Genomic DNA, 16,048 nt, shown 5'->3' with positions numbered 1-16,048 from the left:
GATATAGGAGTGTTACTATTAACATTTGCAACAGGTTGATCTCCTACCTGATGGCCTGAAAAATTGCCCCTATGCCCCTAGTATAGCTTTATTTATATAAAAGTGTTTTGTCACAAATACATAGTACTGTATGTGAGTGGGAGAATGTGTGGGCATCTTTTTGCTGTATGTACTGTATGTGAGAGCGGTTATGTTGACAGTCCTTTTTAGTGTGGATCTTCAAGTGTGTGTGTGTGTGTGTGGATGGGAAGTGTGTACCCCTATACTGTAGCCATGACACTGAGCAGCAATGTGCCCTTTTCTCTCCATTAGTGATGGATAGCTCTCTTCCAGTGAGGACAGTTGCCACTGGGCTGTTTCCATGTAGGAGCACCACTGGTGGCTATTTTTCCATTACAGCACAATAACATACAGTTACAATACACAGCCTGTGAATCAACGATATCCCACTGACTTGTTGTCATGGAAACACAAGGACTGGGATAAATAGCACAACACAAAGGCTGAAGGGTCGGAATCAATGGGGGATTGCACAGGTTATGTAACTGTAGCGGAATGGGGCCTAAATGAGTGGGTATCTAGTGGTGCATGTCTTATTCACATGGGGACATAAATCCACTGCTTTTGGCCACCTCCAATCAAAGGGCCTCTTCCTTTGTCCCCCCAGAGAGGCTCCAGTAAGGAAGGCCCTGGGGCTTGGTGGCATGGCAACACACTTTGCGTTGCACCCCTCCTACTCACACTGGGAGAGAGAGGGCACTGAGAACTCATCAGGGTGATATGTTTGGGACTGGACACAGTTAGGAATGATATACTGAGCGCCGCAATATATCAGGGACAAATACTGTAGTGTAGAAAACAACGGACAACCAAATCTTTAGACTGAGGAGTGATACAAGGAGTATGTGTGGGAGGAGAGCATCTTGTGACTGAACATTGAAGCATAAGTGAGACTTGTGTGGATGTAATGTGGAAATTCATGCATGTGGGCTGGTGAGGTTATCACACTACGTATCAAGAACTTACCTTGGTTGGCCTCTCCATTTCATCCTATTGGTCAACCCCCCCACCAAGCTCAGTAATGGACAGGAGAAAATGGAATTACTTAGACTACATGTTCACTCTAAGTGTGCCTCTGATCTTTAGAAGATAATGGTGGTGGGGTGATGGGGGGGGGGGGGGGCTAAAGGCTTTTATCCAATCATCTGAGACCAGAAAAAAACATTCAAGGCTACAAAAGGCACTTAAACAATTAGTCATGGAGCAAGAAGACCCCGCTTACTACGTCTGTCTGTCTGTCTGTCAAATTAAAACCAAACCTGGGAACGATTTATATCATAGAAATATAGAGTCCTCTAATCAGTACAACAATAAATCATGTACCATAAACATTAAAAAGCACTGCCCATATATCATAATTAGATAAAACACTGCCCATATATCATAATCAGATAAAACACTGCCCATATATCATAATTAGATAAAACACTGCCCATATATCATAATCAGATAAAACACTGCCCATATATCATAATCAGATAAAACACTGCCCATATATCATAATCAGATAAAACACTGCCCATATATCATAATTAGATAAAACACTGCCCATATATCATAATTAGATAAAACACTGCCCATATATCATAATCAGATAAAACACTGCCCATATATCATAATCAGATAAAACACTGCCCATATATCATAATCAGTTAAAACACTGCCCATATATCATAATCAGTTAAAACACTGCCCATATATCATAATCAGATAAAACACTGCCCTTATATCGTAATTAGATAAAGTTAGATCAATAACATGCATCATTATCCATGGAAGAGGTCCTGATAGGTTAATATGCACGCTTTAAGCCTTACAGGACTATAGCCTCCTGCTGTGTTGAGTGAAGCTTCTCTCTCTCTGACTGTATTCCCATGCAGAGCAGTAGGAGACTCTGGGCTCAATATTGGCGCATAAGCCTTTGAGTTTAATCAGGTCTCTCTGTCAGCTAAGAGGATCCTGCCCTGCTCCTGTTCACATTTGGGATTTAACACCGCACTGCGTGCTGGGTAAAAAGCAGGCCTGAATGAATGTTGTTACTTAGATAGGCTTGACTGGGTGATGATGAGATGGTATTGGCACAAGGCAAAGTAGAGAGGGGTCAAGCCAGGGGAAGCTGGGAGTCAACAACAGTGTCAAGACAGAGTCACAGGTCAGAGTTAGAATATGGCTTGAGCAGACTACCACAGAGGGAGTGGATACAGGTGAGGTGAGAGACAGAAAGCAGAGAGAGCGAGAGAGATAGCGAAAGGAGAGCCATGGAGGACAGAGATAAACACACACATACTGTAGGCTGGGTCTAATGAACCGAACACACACACACACACACTCTAATGGGTTATCAATACTCCTAACTTGCGATTCAGTGTGATGGTGCAGTCGGACTCTGGCTGGATTACTCTGTGTCACTTGATTTTACACAACATTATCCAGATCACGTGACCTTACACAACATTATCCAGATCACATGACCTTACACAACATTATCCAGATCACATGACCTTACACAACATTATCCAGATCACATGACCTTACGCAGTATTATCCAGGACCATAGGAAACAGAGAGGAAAGAGGCACTATCTTGAAGGGACAAAAGCAATTATATTTTGTCTCTTGTATTAACTGTTGAATAGTGAATTGGAATTCTAATATCATGGGTATTTAATGGTTTTATTCATTGCATTCAATTTTGAGAAGAAAAGCAATGAGAATCAGCAAAGCACAAAGCTGCCTAAGAATAGATTCTGTTCTGCCAGCCTGAATGTAACATTCAAAATGTTTAGACTCGGAAAGCATTGATGAGAAAAAAAAGGTACTATTTGGATAAGCTTTCACATACAAAAATGGCACACAATTTCAAACTGTCTACATAATAGATTCAGATATAATGAAAACAATAACAAAACAGTCACCACGCCTCTGCTTTGATTAAAAGCTGAGGGATGGGCCAGCAGAAATGCAACCACTAACAATTCACAGACAGAGCAATAGGTGCAAGGACTGATCATCCATGATATCAAAATTATAGTTTAACGTTGTTTTGAGGCTATATACTGTTTGTTCACATTTACATTGTTTACAAACGTTGGAGTAAAACAAGCTTATTTGGGGGTTTCTGATGGGGCATGTATACCGAGTGTACAAAACATTAGGAACACCTGCTCTTTCAATGACAAAGACTGACCAGGTGAAAGATACTTACTGATGTTACTTGTTATTTCCACTTCAATCAGTGTAACTGAAGGCGAGGACAAAGGATCAAAAATGATTTTTAAGCCTTGAGACAATTGAGATATGAATTGTGTGTGTGCCATTCAGAGGAGTAGATGGGCAAGAAAATATTTAAGTGTCTTTGAATGGGTTATGGTAGTAGGTGCCAGGAACACCGGTTTGTTTCAAAAACTGCAACGCTGCTAGATTTTTCACGTTTCCTTCACCAACTCAATAAAATGAAGGTGTTCTTAATGTTTTGTACACTTAGTACATAAGTTCTATTCTTCAAGAATCATTGGGTAAATAGTTTTAAGTCCAGCAAATTGATGTAACAACTAAGGATTCTAGCTTTACAGCATTGTCTTTTTTAAATGTATTTTTCAGAAAGGTTGGGGAGGAAACAATCAATTGAGAAACATAAAGCTACAGATGGTAGGGGAAGGATAATACCCACAGAGACAGTAGGTAACAGTGATGTGGTAGAAGTACTGAAGAGGATGTGATTAGAGAGCATTGGTGAAATGAATGAAGGATGTTCCTCAGAAGTGCTTCTTGAAGCCAGAGAGCTCCATCTTGTCGATGGATCTCTCATTGGAGAACGAGGTTGGGGTGGTGCGACAGCTGGTACTCCCCTCCTTACTCAGCCACACCTTCTTGTGAAGAGCGAAAGGGAGAGAGGGAGGGAGAGAGGGGGGATAGAAAGAAGAATAAGTTACTCTGTTAGCCACCACTCTCTTATGTCAATGATGGTCATTGTATGAAATAACACTGCTTGTGTTTCCCATAAAGAAATATCACTCTGCTCTATTCTCCTGTTGGCTGTTTTCTCTAAGCTACTACATGATTGGTTTAAATCCTGTTTCTCTCAACAACTAACCATGTGTTCTATATTCTCCAATATAACCAGTGAATCTGGAGCTTGGAAACACACATTCCATTGCTAAAATTAGCTTTGAGAGTTTGAGCATGCTTTAGACAGACGGAAATCTGAGGTTCTCTAGAGACCCCTCTGTTCAGCAAACAGTGCCTAGGCCAAATAAGGCTTCTGACTTTTCCGATTGACACAGGGAAGGCATGCTTTCTAAGACAGATGGCCAATCCATGGGGCCGACACTAGATCAACGGTGTCCCCTATAGTATAGTCCCTCTATCACATGCAATGTGTGTCATGTCAAACAGCTGTGGGCATACATTAAAACTTCAACCTCTGTTTCAGATGACTGGTAAAAATGGTTCAGCAACATGAGCCTAACCTCCGTCACCAAGGACAAATGAGTCCCAGCCCCAGCCAGCCTGGGTACAGTGCAGAGCAAGCAGTTTTCCTTGACACTGTCTACTGTTCTCTATGACAAATGACTTTGAGAAAAGCACAACAAACATAATCAAGTGAATTGAACTGAATTCAGCTCAGTCTTAAATTTAAACCTCAGTTTGCCATGGGGCCTGCCTCAGAGTGGAGCAACAGTCAACATGCTTATTCACAGTATATAGATCAAGCCCTGGTGACTGAGAACCTGTCACTCATGTCGCTGCATGGCCAACTACTAAGGGCTACATTAATTCCTAGGCTGTGTAGATTAGTGGAGAGATTGTAGAGGATCAATGGTCCACATGTGGTCACGTTCTAAAGCATGTTCTGGTGCGATGGGAGTTCAGACCGCAGAGACATAATGCCGAAGGGACTACCCATAGGGTGCTAGAGAGCTGACTGACAGCTGCCTGCATGACAGAGAGAGACAGATGGAGAGAAAGAGAGAGAGAGGGAAAAGGCAACATCTCCATCTACTGCCTTCTCTGCTCTGCTCTAGCGTAGCACACAGCCAGCCCACAGACTGCAGATTGAACAGCAATCGCAGGATTTAGAGGGTAGCTCTAAGACTCCCACTGCATCAGGGACCTGCTAATCTCCACTGACTTCCCTCTACGAGATAAAATGTATTGAACCCAAAACAGTGTGAGCACAAGGATGGTCGCCTCTCTACTGTCACATATCATGTGTCTTTGGCTATTTTCCTTGTTGAAGGCATGTGCCCTACTTGTCTTAGTGATAGAGCGGCTTTGATATCTTCAACTCTTAGGTTGAACTTCTGGAGCAAAGCCTGTCCACCCCCTACTAATTGAATTACCCCAATTTATAAGACTGGGTGAAATGATCTAATAAGCACACGAGAAGAAAACAAACATGTGGTGTGTGTCAGAAAGAGAGAGAGAGCAATGACTGTATTTACAATACCTAATGGCACGGTTTAGATAGACTCAGATTCCTTAAATAATGGACCAACATCAGAAGCAGCTGAGAACACAGTGTGACGTGATGGTGGGTTGATAACACTGGCCTGGTCTCCGAGCACCACCCACTGTGTCAACCACTCTCTTCCTTCATGCCTGCCTGCTGACTGACTTGCTGGCCAGGCCTATTTTTCCACACATTTGAGGAAATTAGATAACATAAACCAGCGTATGGGAAGGGATTCAATGTGTTGCAGAAACAACTATGGCTCTAACTAATGAGCCCAGCTAGCGGGAGATATTGCATTGTTCCTGGAGAGCAATCTAAACAGGGCCTGTCTAGCTAGTGGCTCTGTATGGTGTATAATCAAATTAGCCTTCCAATACTCTGCCAATGTTAACCAGCACCAGGTCAGCTACAACATCTCCTGCTTAAACCAATCAGGTTGATAGGGTCAAATAAAATATAACCCTGCTGTAAAAAACAGCATAAGCTGTGTTTTGGGCACTAGTGACCAGCCTTCGTTGCGTTTTTGCGGGTCACTAAACTTTGCTGTGTTTTTGCTGGTGACCAGCCTTCGCTGTGTTTTTGCTGGTGACCAACCTTCATATACCATAAGGAGACTAGTTTTGACCTAATACGGGTCTGCAAGTCACATTAAGCTGGCTTGCAAAGTGATGTTTAATTCCTATTGGAATCCAGTCAGAGTGGGGATATCCATCAAATGTAACTTTTATTCTCCTGCAACCTGCATTCAGAATGACTGCCAGGCATATAAAGATGAACAAATGAGACTACCCTAAGCATCTCAACTGGAATAACAATTTCAGTAATGGGTGCAATAAGTCCAACTAACTGTTTTAATTTGTTTAGATTTGTGGAGCATAAGATACACTCATTGATTAATTCATCAATGTACATGCAAAAAACACAGATATTGAAACAAACAATTCTAAAAATCAAAATAGAGCATGCTGGGGAATATGATAATGATGGGGATGGATTTGCCAGACAGATCAGGGATGGGGATGCTAGACAGATCAGCATGGTCACCAGCATAAATTGGTCACCAGCATACCAGTATCACCAGCTAGTCGGCCAGCCTAACCAGCTAGACCATGCTGGTCAGACCAGCTTGATAAGCATCCAACCAACATTGACCAGCTTGATATTTAGGCTGGTCTATGTAGTTTTCTTCAGCAGGGAAACAATGTTATATCGACATGTATATGTATGGATTATAATATGGGATGTTTTATTTTAACTGTAGCCTTCCAATTGGTGAAATTCTGCAGCAGGAAATCTTATGGAATGTGCCTTTGATCCATGTAAGTGAGAGAGTTAACCAGCTGTGGGAGTGGCTGATACTCTAAACACAGCCACATCCCTGAGGTCAAAACAACATGCTCCCAGCATGAATGCTTCAAAGTTCCTGAGTTTATGGGAAGAGAGCTGTGGCTGGAGGGGGATATTGTGAATTCATATGTACTGTACAAACTCACCCAATTTCACCCCTCTGTCATTTCTACATCCATAAAAAAATGAAGAATTCCTTCTGTGTGAGAGCTTAGGTATGGTAGGGTGTGTGTGTGTGTGTGTTTTCTATGAGAGGTGAGTGAGCTATATGGAATGTGGGGGGCATATGAGATGAGCAGTGCCAGTTCCAGGATGGTACCAACGTGGATTCCTTACTGATGGCTGTTGTTTGTCCATTAAGAGATAAAGAAACCTTAACAGCAACATTATGCGAAACCCTTCCAGAGGAAATCCTACCAGGGTCAAAATGAAATCTCTGAGCGAATCTGAGCTCTCGAATAGGCTGAAAACCCCCATCTTCAAACAGTCGTCAGTCCAGCCAAACAGCTGCATGCAGTGCATTAGACAGAGCTGCAGTGATTAGAGTATTCCCATAGAGAGCGCTTTAGATAGGACTGGCTTTAGTTTGGCCTTCATCAGAACAGGGCTAAGAGGGATTACATGGGCCAGACTCCAGACCATCTGTGTCCCTGCCACGCCACTCGCTGACCAGCGGTCTTAGCCGCCAAGCCTCTCCACCGCCCTGTTCCTCCACCTTACTACTTTATCATCCTCCCTCATCACTCACTCCCTGATCACCCTCTGCTTCTCTTCTTCCTACACAGAAGTTGTACAGATTTGGACCACAGGACTCAGGGAAGAGGAGAGCTATGTTAGTTATAGCAGGCAGCAGGTCAGTCCCACAGTGCTGTGCACATGGTACAACACATACAGAGAGCTAAAACACCATACACTTTCCTCCAGTCTATAAAACACACCCAGGAACACATCTGCTTTCTGTGATTACTTTCACTGATTTTAGGGATGAGAGAACCCACACATAAAAAATATCTGCCACTCCCTGTCTGATACAGCCTGCTAGCCTAAATAAGTTGGCAATATGATCCCAACACAGAACAGAGTAGGATAGGGGAAGGGTAGTGGAATATGAAAAGAGAAAAACACTCTTCTACAAGGCAGCAGCTTAGCTGCATACTGTCCAATAGCTTTAGACATTATTGCAGTATTTGTCAACTTATTTGATAAAGCAATAATCTTGTTAATGATCTGAGTAGAATAAATTGTAGCTGACTGAATTATCTCAAGAGGTATGGATGCAGCTGCCATGTATGTATGTATGTATGTATGTATGTATGTATGTATGTATGTATGTATGTATGTATGTATGTATGTATGTATGTATGTATGTATGTATGTATGTATATAGGACGAGTTCATCCATCCACCCAGAATGACTGTGGCCTTAAATAACAATTAGGAAGGAAATCATGTCATATCAGGAAACACAAAAGCTGACTGACACTGGCCAAACCACTCTCTCTCTCCCCTCACCAGACATCAGCACAAATTGGGGATAATTCCATTAGGGCTCTTTAATAGAGGTTTTATGGCCTAGGAATGGCAATGTTACCATAGCAGCCCACACAGCTGGGCTTTGTGACTAGGCACCAGGATGAGGTCTCCAGAACACTCAACAGAGCTGAGCTCAGGAAGAGTCCCCTGCTGAGTCCCAAAGTCCCTGTTCTGCTTTTCTGCTTCGACTGCCTGTGGAGAAACAGGATCAGCCCTTAAACTATTGTACAGGAGTCGTAAAAGAAAACCACACATGAACACACACACACACACATAACAAAGTGTATCCCTCAGGAAAGGGGAGACGTGATTGTGAAGGCTTGGCATTTCCAACGAGCATGCTCTACATCAAAGAACCCTTCAGAGTGAGAAAAGCTCAGTATTTGGCACGTATTGAGAGAAATCTTGAAAGACCAAAGTTAATTATGTGGCAGATAGACTTCAGTCCAAGCTGCACACAGAGCATCAACAACAAAAAACTGATCTGTAAAAACGTTGTCTCCTACAGCGTATCAACCATGTGTGTGTATGTGCTTAGTTACAATCATTTATGTGTGTAGTGATGAGGTGCAGTAAGCATTAGAGTGGGTGTGGGGAGCAGCCTCTCACAGCTCTCTGTGGAATACTCTTGAGATTATGATGTCATCTTTGTGAGCCGCATCAACCCTGAGGACATCAGATTCACATCTGGATGAGAGACCCGCCTCTGAACCTGCTGGTGAGATCATCTCTACCAAGACACTCACTCCCTGGCCATTCAACAGGGAGGGACAGGATATGAACAAATGAGAGAGAGAGAGAGCGAGAGAGAGAGCGCGAGAGAGAGAGAGCGAGGATATGAACAAATGAGAGCGAGAGCGCAAAGAGAACAGACCGTCCCCTACAGACTATGCAGGTTTCCATCACCTCCCCAAACTGATTCTCAAATGGACAATTTCTGACAAACTCTCTGATAATAGGAAACACATTAGCTATAGTAATCAGCTAACTTGTGTTAAAGCCAACACCAACAAAAATTAAAATAAACTGTTCATATCACAATAACTAACAAAGATCAGTAAAAAAAAATATAAGTGTGGGTAATAGTATTTAACTTGGAAGGAAAATGCAGTATTAATCTTGTCATATTTCCCTCCCAGAGAAACTGATTGTATTTGGGCGTTCTAGTGGCCGGCTATGCCAAAACACTATCTCATCACTATAGAATGTGCAGGCAGAATGTGCAGGCAGTGGTCTGTGATTGCTCTGCCCAAATCTGAACAGAGTCAAAATAAAGCCAATATCAGATCTATTGGGCTAGACAGACTTGAGGATTGTGAGGATTGTAAAAAAAAATGACCACAGAGTAAACTTTGACTCCAAAGTCCATGTAGTAAATTCAGTTAAATTCAGTTCTATAACACTAAATCTGACCAACGAAACAGAAGGGACTATGGAATGCTGGAACTCGTCAATATAGGTAAAGAGAGCCACCTGCTGGTGTAATAAAAGCAAAGCATTAAGACCGATCAGAGATGGGAGGGGACGATTGGCACTGCATAGAGTCTCACAGCGAAGGTGTCATGATACCCATAAAACCTAGCGGTCAAACAGGGAAACGGTACCAATATTTTTCCAGTTCGCAGAATTGTCATTTAATTTTTACACTCTTATCAAAAACATCACACCAGGGTAAGCCTACACGAAACACAGCCCTTATTTTAAGTGTTTCTAAAATCCCATATGGGAAAAATGAATGATGGAAAAACTATTGGAACCATTTCCCTGTTTGAATGGTAGGTTTTATGGGTATTATGAGACATACTGTGGTACACTATTCTGTATCACTCGTAGAAGGGTATTTCCACAAATATAATACATTTTGGGTAGTGTAACTTAGTAAAAAAAAAGGAGAATTTCACCTCATTTATCATTGTCAAAAAGAGCACATGTTTAACTTAAAACAAACATAACATTTCCATCTCAAGGAGTTAAATGAAAGAAATGACTATAGTAAGTGCCATTAAAGGAACTGGATTTTCATCTTAAATCAGCCATAAATCCCCTTATGACAGGGGGAATGGAAGCTTGTTGTGTGCAACAGGGAGAGATAATTGAATGCAATCTTTTAAAAAATATGTAAATTGTTAACATTTCTAGCCTACAGTGCATTCGAAAAATATTCAGACCCCTTGACATTTTGTTACGTAACAGACTTATTCTAAAATGGATTGAATCGTTTTCCCCCCTCATGAATCTACACATAATAGCCCATTATGACAAAGCAAAAACAGTTTATAAATGTTTTCCAAATGTATTTGAAAAAAGAAAAAAAACTGAAATATCACATCTACATAAGTATTCAGACCCTTTACTCAGTACTTTGCTGAAGCACCTTTGGCAGCGATTACAGCCTTCTTGGGTATGACGCTACAAGCTTGGCACACCTGTATTTGGGGAGTTTCTCTCAGTCTTCTCTGCAGAACCTCTCAAGTTCTGTCAGGTTGTATGGGGAGCGTTGCTGCACAGCTATTTTCATGTCATTCCAGAGATGTTCGATTGGGTTCAAGTCCAGGCTCTGGCTTGGCCACTCAAGGACATTCAGAGACTTGTCCCGAAGCCACACCTGCGTTGTCTTGGCTGTGTGCTTAGGGTCCTTGTCCTATTGGAAGGTGAACCTTCGCCGCAGTATGAGGTCCTGAGCTCACTAGAGCAGGTTTTCATCAGGTATCTCTCCTTATATTGCTACATTCACCTTTCCCTCAGTCCTGACTAGTGTCCCATTCCCTGCCACTGAAAAACATCCCCACGACATGATCCCACCACCATGCTTCACTATAGGGATGGTGCCAAGTTTCCTCCAGACGTGACGCTTGGCATTCAAGCCAAAGAATTCAATCTTGGTTTCAACTGACCAGAGAAACTTGTTTGTCATGGTTTGAGAGTCCTTTAGGTGCCTTTTGGGAAATTCTAAGCAGGGGGTCCTTTTACGGCAAGAGTCTTGGTGGTACCAAACTTCTTCCCATGTAAGAATGATGGAGGACACTGTGTTCGTGATGACCTTCAATGCTGCAGAAATGTTTTGGTACCCTTCCCCAGATCAGTGCCTCTCCACGATCCTGTCTCAGAGCTCTACGGACAATTCCTTCAACCTCATGGCTTGGTTTTTGCTCTGACATGCACTGTCAACTGTGGGACATTATGTTGACAAGTGTGTGCCTTTCCAAATAATGTCCAATCAATTGAATTTACCACAGGTGGACTCCAGTCAAGTTGTAGAAAAATCTCAAGGATGATCAATGGAAACCGGAAGCATTGGAGCACAAGTCTCATAGCATATTTGATTTTTAAAACATTTGCATACATTTCTAAAAACATTGGGGTATTGTGTGTAGATTGATGACGAAAATGTTTTATTTAAATCGTAACAAAATTTGGAAAAAGGGAAGTGGTCTTTATCTGTTTTTTTAATTATTTTAGCCCCTTTTTCTCTCCAATTTCGATCTTGTGTCATTGCTGCAACTCCCTAACGGGCTCGTGAGGCGAAGGTCAAGTCATGAGTCCTCTGAAACATGACCCACCAAACCACGCATCTTAACACCCACCCGCTTAAACCAGAAGCACCAATGGAAAGACCGTTCACCTGAACACGGTGTCAGCCTGCAGGCACCCGGCACGCCACAAGGAGTCACTAGAGCGCGATGAGCCAAGCAAAGCCCCCCAGGCCAAACCCTCCCCTAACTCGGACGACGCTGGGCCAATTGTGCGCCACCCTATGGGACTCCCGATCACCGCTGGCTGTGATACAGCCCTGTAGTGACGCTTCTAGCACTGCGATGCACTGCCTTAGACCACTGCGCCACTCGGGAGGCACGCTGTATCTTTCTATAGGTAACTGGGTTGAAGTGTTATGCTCAAGCCTCAACTACTAAAAGCTCTTTGGATGTAAACAAAGAACTAACTGCATTGTTGTAAACAAGACCCCACCTGTGGGGCAGAAGGTGGGTGTAATTATGCAGCAGCAAGCTCTTATGTTGTTAGAACCTGTAAGCTGTGTCATTGAAGGCAAGTATAAATCAATGACTTTTAGCAAGCAAGTGGTACTTTGCTTATTTAGTGAAGGGCACTACGCTTAAAAACCCCCACATAGCAATGGACACTTGCAAGAACCTAAATTATGAAACACAGATCATTTTACAGTATGGTCACTCACGACGGGAATACTGTGAAATTTAGAACTACAAGCAACTTGAAGACACCAACCAAATATCTACATTTCCAGAACTCAATTTGGCACCTGCTGCGCGATTGGACATGGTGAACTTAACCTTTGTCCAGAATAATGTCAGGAAGAACTGTCAACCTAAACGCTTCGGTAATGTGCCCCTTTGTACACTAGATGTCAGACTAACCATACTGTCTAATTTGGCCCACACCTCTACTGCTGTTTTACACGTATTTCCTCAAAACAACATAATGGATAGCTATAGGAAATGCCAGCCATTGGAAAAAAAGTGCACAAGCAAAACGCATACAGTCAATTGTCAAAGTCTGTGGTAGTGAGTGCATTAGTGCTGGAAAAGAGCATTTAGGTGAAGGTTCAGCAAATGACTAGCTCTATCGGATGGAAACCGTTGATTTGCTAGATCCCCCCAGGGGTGACATACAAACAAACATAACCTACTTAACCTGTAAAATACAGTGCAGAGTGAATGTATACCCAACACACACAGACAATTACACACATGTGTAAATCCGATGCACACACGTCACGCACGCATGCACGCACACACACACAGAGATACTGATGCACATCAAACAGAACAGCAGTAAAAGTCTTAGGAGTAATATTATTATTTTTTAAGCCCAGTACGGTGGATATTAGCCAGGCAGGTCCTGGATCAGTCATTAATACATTACCATATCCCAGTGATGCAATTTTTTTTTACCTCTTATTGTGGTCTGTTTTTATGAGGGTTGAAATATAATGTGATTTAGATAGAGGGCTTTATAAAATCCTCAGATAAAGTGTCCCATTTTTTGTTGTTATTTTTTCCAGCATATTTTTGGCACAACGCCCATCTGATACAAAGTGACATGAGAAATGTAAACACATTAACACAGAGTAAGAGCAAATGACCTAAGTAGGCTACTGTAGCCATTGGCAATGCAGTACTGAATAAAATAGAGCATTGTGGACTATGAACATAAGGATGGTATTTGCTGTAGAGGGAAGCAAATGGATGTTCTTGGTTTGAGCATGAATGTTCACTTTTCGAAACCGGAAAGTATCAGTTGTAGTTTAAAATATAATTAAGTTATATTTATGCAAATGCTTTTTTCTCCTGGAGATGCTGTATTTGAATTTGAAAGTGGTATGAATATATTTGCATGTAAATAGTCTCTTGGCTATGTAACATGACCATTGCCTGGGTTTGGAAATGTGAGTAAATGTCATACACACAAACACACACGCGCACACACACATATACATACAGCTAGCAGGTCACCAGACACCCTCAGACACAAACACACACACTCATCAATATACAGAAATACAGCCGGTATGATGCATGATGCATAACACAGTATTATGCATCATACTGGCTGTATTTCTGTATTTTGAAAGTTATATATCTTGAAAACTTGATTGCTGACATGCAAAACATGTTGGGACTATATCAACAATGGACTAATGAAACAAATACCAAAAGATAGTTTTTAGGTGGAGTTTTCCTTTAAAGCCAGGCAGTGAAGAGCTTTGGAGCATTGTCGTCTCAGCTCCCTCCGTCAACCAGCTTCTCTACATCTGGGTGAGCTTGTCTGCTTTTGCGTCATTTGGCCCACTGAAAACGTTAAGCTGTGGGATTTCAACAGGGCAGACTTTAGTGAATTCAGAGTGACAGGGTTCAAGATGCGTTTCAGTGAGCCAATGTGTACAGACAATCTAGGAAAATACCAGGCGATCAGTAGATGATGTCCCCTAAGCTTCAAATGCCAGTCCAGAACACACAGTAATCCACAGAGAGCTCATGCTATCAACACACACACACATACACACAGCTGGCAGGTCACCAGACTCATCCCCCCACACACACACACACACACACACACACACACTAGTGGAGGCTCATAATAATGGCTGGGTCGGAGCGAATGGAATGGCATCAAACACATAGAAACAATATTTCTGATACCATTCCACTTATTCTGCTCCAGCCATTACCACAAGCCCGTCCTCTCCAATTAATGATCCACCAACCTCCTGTGAGACACACACACACAATAAACCCAGTATGGTGGCAATTAGCCAGACAGGTCCTAGATCAGTCAATAATGTAGTAATGATTTTTTACCCAGAATTGTGATCTGTTTGTATGAGGGTGGAAACATGACGAGATTTAGATAGAGGGCTTTATCAAATCCTCAGATAAAGTGTCCCATTTTTTTGTGTTTTTTTTCCAGCACATTTTTGGCACAACGCCTGTCTGATACAAAGTGACATGAGAAATGTAAACACATTAACACAGAGTAAGCGCAAATGACCTAAGTAGGCTACTGTAGCCATTGGCAATGCAGTACTGAATAAAATAGAGCATTGTGGACTGTGAACCTAAGGATGGTATTTGCTGCGGGGGAAGCAAATGGATGTTGTGGATTTGAGCATGAATGTTCACTTTTCTAAACTGGAAAGTATCAGTTGTAGTTTAGAATATAATGAAGTAATATTTATGTAAATGTTAGATAAGCTGTATTCGAATTTGAAAGTGGTAGTAAGCATGAATATATTTGCGTGTAAATATATTCCATTGGATATGTAACATGAGTATTGCCTGGGTTTGGAAATGTGAGTCAATGTGGGTGGGAGTATTTATTTTCTGGGATCTGGAGTGGAAATTATTTCAAAGGGTTAGGAATGGCACATCTGTGCTATTTATACTTTTGCCCTCAAAGTCATTGTGGTGTTGATGCTGCAGGCAAAGTTCCGTCAGGAGTCCAGTTCAGCTCATGTTTCTGAGACAGCAGGTAGCTGCAGGTCATAGCTAAGGGACCTCAGGTTGGCAGAGAGCTCTACAGATGTAGGATCTTAATTTGATCACCCTGTTGCAGAAGAACTTTCCTGCAATACAGGATATTTTAAACTTGTAGTGTATTTGAGGTTTAAAAATACTTCTGAAGTTTGTAATTTACACTTAGAAATGTCAGACTTAATTTTCCCTTGTGAAAAATGTATCAACCCCTACAAAAATGTCCATTAATTATAATTCACAAAATATTAATTCATATTTCCTGTTGCTGCAAGATTATTTTCCTGCTGTAGCAAACTGGTTCAAATTAAGATCCTACATCTGTAGTTAGCATTTAGCCCCAGGTTAACACAATTGTAGTTACTGGTAGCTCAGATAGGTAGCCTCACGTTAGCCGGTATGTCAGGTAGTCTGTATGAAGTTAGCTGCAGGTCTGTATGAAGCTTAAAGATAGAAACAGCTGCAGGGTTGTGGTGGTTAGCTACCCAGATTGTAATGTGACATTCATCTAATTAGTCTCTACATACAAGATATTTTCACTTACAGGCGCCACACTCCTGCATCTGCAGGAGCATCCCATTGTTTCCTGCATGAACACCCCCCCCCCACCCTCTCGAGCACGCCATCTTTCCCCTTATTGTCTATGC

At 42.0% G+C, this 16,048-nt stretch overlaps 1 long non-coding RNA gene across 1 annotated transcript in view; it reads right to left on the bottom strand.

Moving 5' to 3' along the window:
• Positions 1-2,718: 2,718 nt before the first annotated feature.
• Positions 2,719-16,048, bottom strand: part of LOC135573555 (uncharacterized) — a 32,768-nt gene continuing 19,438 nt past the window's right edge. Inside the window, exon 2 of the long non-coding RNA XR_010464783.1 lies at positions 2,719-3,925. This is a non-coding gene — a long non-coding RNA (uncharacterized LOC135573555). The remainder of the gene's footprint in view (positions 3,926-16,048) is intronic.

Source organism: Oncorhynchus nerka, linkage group LG10, assembly GCF_034236695.1.
Source record: "Oncorhynchus nerka isolate Pitt River linkage group LG10, Oner_Uvic_2.0, whole genome shotgun sequence".
NCBI lineage: Eukaryota > Metazoa > Chordata > Actinopteri > Salmoniformes > Salmonidae > Oncorhynchus > Oncorhynchus nerka.
The sequence above is the reverse complement of the archived record's forward strand: the minus strand, read 5'-3'. Positions and strand labels throughout refer to the sequence as shown.